We start from the raw sequence: 7,093 nt of genomic DNA, 5'->3' as shown, positions 1-7,093 counted from the left end.
TTATTGAGTAATTTAATATTATGCTTGGGATTTTAGGTTGAAAGTTCAGACAATTTTACCAAGTTTGAAAATATTTAAGAGAATTTAAGAGTTAGCATATTCATAAGCTTCATAGCTTGCTAGATTTGTAAGATTTATTGAAGTAGGATTTTTTGTTGTTGTTGTTAGACGACTGAAGTACTAAGAAAAGAGAAGAACAGATTAAATTATGTGCAATTTTAAATACTTAGGGGAATTTATTAACTAGGTTGAAAAGGCCTTATGGAAAACATTTACCCATATTTCCCCGATACTCTGAGGCCTAGTAAGAGGGCTTGAGGTGGAAAAAGGACATTGGGCTGGCCTCAGGAGATTCCATTCTAGCCTTAATTCTGAATTTTGCTTCCTTCAGCTGTCAAATGAGAGGGTCAGCTTGTCATTCTGTTCCCTGTGACTTAATAATTGCATATGTAATACAGTGTTTTCCTTAACTGAAAGTTGAATAAAATCATGGCCACTCCATTTATAAGAGATGTTTGCTTTCTCAGGCTTCTTCTCTGAGTCACAGCTGTTAAAGTGATCAGCCAGCACAAGCGACTGTGCCTTGACAGTGTGTGATCTGCCCCTTGCTGTTCTCCACCTCGGGGTTTCCCATGCAGGCAGGGCACACCACACCCAGGACCAAGTCTTTCTCCTAGTCTCAGGGCATCAGCCTTAGTTTCCATTCTTTAAGGTCAGTTGTTGACAGGCAGCTGCAGATGCTCGGAGGACACTTGGGATGCCCCTGTCACCCCTGGGAGAACTGGGTGCATGTGGGTCTTGAGGGGGATGGGCTCTGGGCCCCGCCTTCCTGCCCATTTGACCTGAACAGGTTCACTTTTACCTGTCTTCTATTTTGGGCATCCATGTACATATTATTTCTAACAGAGGGTTCTGGAATTAATAAAACAAGTGTGACAACCACCTTTTGAGGACACTGCTCTCCCCTTCTAATGTGAAGACAGGTAGTCCATTCTAACAGTGTGTTAACTTTTCCAGGAATTAAAGTCCTTAAGGTGATAGGAGATGAAACATATCGTGGGTAGGGGAGAAGGAACAGCTGGAGGTGTATGCTAAAGTAGCCTGAGGCAAAAGAGAAATTTTTGGAAATTTTCTGTCATCACTCCCCTGCCCCGTCCTGTGTTTTCCCCACCTTGGACTTAACTTCTATTTCCTGAACAGCCTTAGACCTTTCATGACCCTGGTTTGTGTACCTGTGCCCGTGCCCCTGGGTGATCAATCTTCAATTCATTCTTTAAGACACTCTAAAATACAACTTCACTGAGCTTTGACCATGTATCTTTCAATGCACAGTTAATCACCCCATGACATCTCTATTTACGCTTTCAACACTGTGTTCTTGAAGGGCAGGGATTAAGTCATTCCTTTATCTCCAAAGAAATCAAATAGATGTGATCTGTTTCAGGAAGTTAGGACAGAGTATATAAAGAGCTTATCCTATAAACTGGGAAGCATACACATATTACCTGTTCACCGCCTTTATCCCAACCTATACTTCTTTGAGGTGTTTTATGAATGAAACTAGGCATAGCCCCTGTGACAAGAAATATGACCAGTAGATCCCCCTCCCCAGAGGACCTCTGTAATTCCTGTGACCCAGGCCTAACACCTCCAGTGCTACATTGGGGGGGATAGGGAGCTGCCATCGAATGCTGCTGCCAGGGACTATCATCTCATCTGTGTGCTCGAAGGGACATATTTCATCTTGGCCTCTGAACAGGGAGCAGCCCTCTCAGCTAATTCCTCTGCAATCCCACAGGACTGAAAAGAATAGAGCAATAGGTACACTAATGGCCTCCAAAGATGTCCACATTCTAATCCCTGGGGCCTGTGAATATGTCACCTTATGCGGCAAAAGGGACTTTGGAGATGTGATTAAGCTGAGGATCCCAAGATGGGGAGATTATCCTGGATTATCTGGGTGGGCCCAGTATAATCACAAAGGTCCTTATGAGAGAGTGGCAGAAAGTCAGAGTCAGAAAAGAAAGGTGTGAGGACAGAAATGCAGAAAGAGAGAGATTAGAAGATGCTATGCGGCTAGCCTTGGAGATGGAGGAAGGGGCCACAAGCCAAGGAATGTGGGCAGCTTTTAGAAACTGGAAAACCTAAGGAAACAGTTTCTCTCCTAGAATCTACAGAAGGAATGCACATTTGTCAACATCTTGATTTTAGGATTTCTGATCTCCATAACTTTAAGATAGTAAACTTGTGTTGTTTTAAACTACCACTTTGTGGTAATTTGTTACAGCAGCAATAGGAAACTGAACAAAGAATAACCTCTCAGAGAAAACATAAACCCCACAGGCTCACAGTATAGAAAGAACACCCAGGAGTGCAGCTGGCTGGAGCCAGGACTTTGCAGGAAATACTGGAGCACAGCAACATATTCTGTGAAATCAGTTGATGAGGACTTAAAGCAGACAATTCCTTTGTTTGCAATTTTGAAACTTCCAATGCTCTGACAAAGTTTTTTTAGTTTGTTTGTGTTTTTTTTTGTTTGGTTTTGCTTTTTTGTAAGTCATTTGGTGGCAAACCTGACCTGACCTATAGAGATTAGGGGGCAAAATGTGGCCAGAACAGACATGAGCCCCTTACAGTCCTGCGTGTCCCACTAGCGGAGGTGTTGGTGTGCTTATGTGCTTTGGCGTGGGTGCTGTTCCAGACCCCACAGGGTCGGTGCATGGGGGACATACTCACCTTCTTACTTTTCTTACATGAGCACATTCTGATCCCAGACCAAATCTGGACTGTAGTTAAAGACTACATGAAAAACGTCTTCATAAGAGACTTAAGAACATAGAGATATCAGCCCTGAAGTACCCGGAAGACTTCCCAGCATGGAATGAATGGTCCCTGTGGGACCAGACACAGATAGAGCCACCCACACCCAGACCCTGAATGGGGAGGAAGCAGTGATGCTACTCTTTGTGGTTTGTGGGTAGAAATATACATACTTTGTTCTTGATTCAGCTGTTCTCAACGAGTTCTTAGTGGATTTGATTACATGCTGAGGAAACATTCTCTTCAGATGTGAATCCTCAGGCCAAGTGGCCTCCTACCTAGCCAGAGGCATCTAGATTCTGGGGCCAGAGTGGCCTGAAACAGATCAGCTGTATCCCTCCTCGTTGTAGGATTTGGTCTGAACAAGGTGCCTGAGTCTGGAGAGGAAAATTACTCCAATCTCCACCCCACTTCTGTTGAAGAAATGAAATTCAGTCCCAAGGACATTAATTATATGTTACTATGAGTATTGGAAAGCGGTGCTAACAGCTTGCATCCTGCAGCGATACCATAGAAGGTCACTCTGAATTTGACTCTTAAGTCTGTTTCCACTCATCATTTTTTACACCACTGTACAAACTAATGAAATTTTTGTTGGTTTATATTTTCAATTATTAATTATGCAACAAGGCAAACATAGCAAAAGAATAGGAAGACAGGCCGGGTGCAGTGGCTCACGGCTATAATCCTACCACTCTGGGAGGTCGAGGCAGGAGGATTGTTCGAGACCAGCTTGAGCAAGAGTGAGACCCCGTCTCTACTAAAAGTAGAAAGAAATTAGCCAAACAACTAAAAATAGAAAAAATTAGCCGGGCATGGTGGTGCATGCCTGTAGTCCCAGCTACTTGGGAGGCTGAGGCAGGAGGATCGCTTGAGCCCAGGAGTTTGAGGTTGCTGTGAGCTAGGCTGATGCCACGACACTCTAGTGCAGGCAAGAGAGTGAGACTCTGTCTCGAAAAAGAAAAAAAAAGAATAAAAAATAAAAGAATAGCAAGACATATAACAGGGACTTATGTAGGTACCAATATGTTTCAGAATCTGTTGACATTTTGCCTTATTTGGTTAAATAGATATAATGTTATAGATAGCTATAATCCTGGTGCCTGTCTCTGGCTCTTTTTCCTTCCTAGCTCTTTTTCCAGAGGGAAGATTATAATCATATAATAAATTATAATTCCAAATTGGGTGTGTGTTGTCCATATAAATGTTTTTATAATTTTAATTAGATTTAAATTCATAGTACATAATGATAATTTCTGTGACTTAATATTTGTACATAAAAATATGGTACATCTCCTTTTGATTTCTTAACAGTATATTTTTAAAGATTTATTAACATGGTTAATATGTGGTTAATATCTTCTATACTGTTCTTGCCAGAATTATTTAATCTGAATCTAAACAGGAGGAGACAATCATAAATCCAGAATGTGGGACATTCTACAAGACAGCTGGCCTGAACTCTTCAAAAAGGTCAATTCTGTGAAAAGGCAAAAAAGGCTAGAGACTGTTCTAGTTGAAAAGAGCCTAAAGAGATATAACTAAATACTTAGATTGGATCCCAGTTTAAAAAAAAAGCTATAAAAGATATCCCTGGGACAGTTGGGGAACTCTGAGTGCAGACTGTCTGTTTAGTGGTATTATGGTCCCACAGGAGATCCTCGCATAGATTTAGGTCATTTATCCTCATAGTTGTGTTGTGATTCATTGTATGATGAACTCAGTTCCCTTGTTCATTCCTCTGCTGATGTTCATTACTTGTGTTGTTAAAATATCCAGTAGATTTACTATATTCTGTCTGATTCAGTATTTACTGGAAAAGGTACATAGAACAGCCAAAGTAGTTATGAAAGTTAGCAATTTCTTTCTCTAATTCTCTCAATTTTTGCTCTTTATAACTTTGAATCTGTTAATGGGTACATACTAGTTCAGAAAAGTTTTACCTTCTGGCTGAAGTTTTCCTCTTTATGAAGTGCCATCTTTGTGTCTAGTATTACTCTATTACCTAAAGTTTTAGGTGGTCTTAATGCGCTGCTTGTTCTTTCTGCTGATTCTTTCTGAATGGGGTTTTAGTTTTGGATAATGAGTTCATTTTCTGTGGGGTATTTGTCAGAATCGTCTGCAGCCTGGTTGAGGGCTTATGTCTCCACAGAGGTTCTGGGCATGCCCTTGCCATGTGGCCCAGGGGTATTACTAACTTGTGGTTTACTTTTTGTTAATTTGTTGTCTTGGGGTTGCTGGGCCAAGAAGGTTATATAATTTGATCAGTCGCACAGGCTCACGCTCACAAATTCTAAGGGCAGCCTTCCTGCTCATCCCCAGCCTGGGATGGCACCCCTGAGCTTCTCCACTAGCTCCTGTATGAGGACCAGTTCTCTTCAGAGCCCTTAGAAGAATCAGAGTTTGTATTTGGGCTGTTCATTTCCAATTCCCCTCACTGCAAGGCCCCTGGCTCTCCTCTCCTGACCTTCCCTGAGCTTCCAGGCATGAAAACACCCAGAAAACCTCCCTCCGCTTGCACCTCTCCCACCGGCAAGGACAGCCATGTCAGCCTTGCTGGCCTGGTGGGCTGCAGTCCTTTCTCCTGGGCACCAGGGAGTGTCCTTTTGTCCCTCCACATTAAAGAGGATGTTTTGTTGTATGCATCTAGAAATCTTGGGGTTTATATTGGGAAGGTTTTCAAGTAATCTGGTCTGTTTTGTTATCAGAATGGGAAGTTCCTTAATCTATTTAATTTTTGGCTTAAGTGAAAAAAAAAACTATTTATTCTGTAGATTGGCAGAAAAAACCTCCTTGTATACACATTTTCAACTTTTTAAAGTTCTTACACCTAGACAAAAAATAAAGAACATTTATCTAGAAAATAATTTTCTTCATAAATTAAAAGCTAATCTAAACACATTAAGGGTTTTAAAAGCAATTTCAGTGACGTAGAAAAACAGTGATGCTTAAGCAAATTCTGCTCTGGAAATCTACAAACTAGTTTCAGCTTTCTGATTGCAGGAAGCATATTTAGTCATCTTCATGCCTTCACGCCTGGTCTGATCATTGGCACAGAGTGGGTGCCTGATTTCTGTTACTATTGCTAAGTGACTATGAATTTGCTAATCCACCCATCAAATAGGAAGAAATATTTTTCTTCTTGAGTTACAGTTTGCCTCCTGCCTAGCCCTAACCAATTGCACATAGTCATTACTGTTAATTACAGCCATAGGCCAGGCCCTTGGATTTCCCCTTGAAAAATGAAATTGGCACATGGCCTGCTCTTCCATGCACTGGGAAGGAGGAGGTTTCATCCTCGGCTCCCATGGGATCCAGCCTCTACCATAGCCAAGCCTGTGGAGGTGTGTGTGAGACAGGACTCTACCAGGAAACCAGCACATGAGTGTTCCCTACAGATGCCCTGCACAGGTCACCTGCCCTGGTGGATGTGAACGTGCCCCATCAGGCCAGGGATGTGTCTTGTTTCTCGATCCTTCCATTTACTGTGTCCTCATGCTCTTTTGCTGGGCTCCAAGGCAGGGTGAAGGGCCCAGAAACCCACACTGCTGCAGCGGCCCCTGTAGAATGGTCTCGAAATTACTGGGGCCTGTCCCTTCCACACTCACCCACCTGAGTGCCCACCTGAGGAGCTGGCTTCAGCTCTGAGGTTCTTATTACAGTGGAGCCTAGAGGGCACTGGAAGGTCATAGGACAGTCCACTAACTTGATGGTGCCAGGCACACAGGTCTCCATGACCCAAGTTCCTGTCTAAGTGCCTCTAGCATCTGAAGGGACTTTCAGTAACACATTGACCTGTTACTGGGGTGAGAGGTGCAGCTTTCAGGGAACCTCTGAGCCTGGCTAATCTGAGATGCAGGTACTTCCAAAAAGATCCTCCTCAGTTTCTCCTATGGCCGTGGGATGTCATGACTCCCTGCAACAGGGATCCAGAGTGCTTGGAATCCGCCTCCTGTGCATCCTCCTCCAACCCCTGGGTATAGAGCTCTGCGAGACTGTCTGTGAAGCCAGACTGTCACCGATGTGTCTGTGTCTGTGTAGCCTGAGCCTTTCCTGAGGACAGTAAGCTAAGAGGAGGGAATCCTTTCTGCAGCCAAAGGAAAGAGAAAGAAGGACTTTGGTCAGCCCTTGTTCCTCAGCCCCTGGCCCTTGGAGCCTGCAATCTGCTTGGCTGGACTCCGGAAACTGCTATCAGTTTGCTCTGAACTGCTATCAGTTTTCCCTTTGGTTCTTTTCAAACCATCCTCCTGTGAACAGGCAGTGAATGCTGGCT

The sequence above is a fragment of the Lemur catta genome, chromosome 4 (genome assembly GCF_020740605.2).
Source record: "Lemur catta isolate mLemCat1 chromosome 4, mLemCat1.pri, whole genome shotgun sequence".
Taxonomy (NCBI): Eukaryota; Metazoa; Chordata; class Mammalia; order Primates; family Lemuridae; genus Lemur; species Lemur catta.
The sequence above is the reverse complement of the archived record's forward strand: the minus strand, read 5'-3'. Positions refer to the sequence as shown.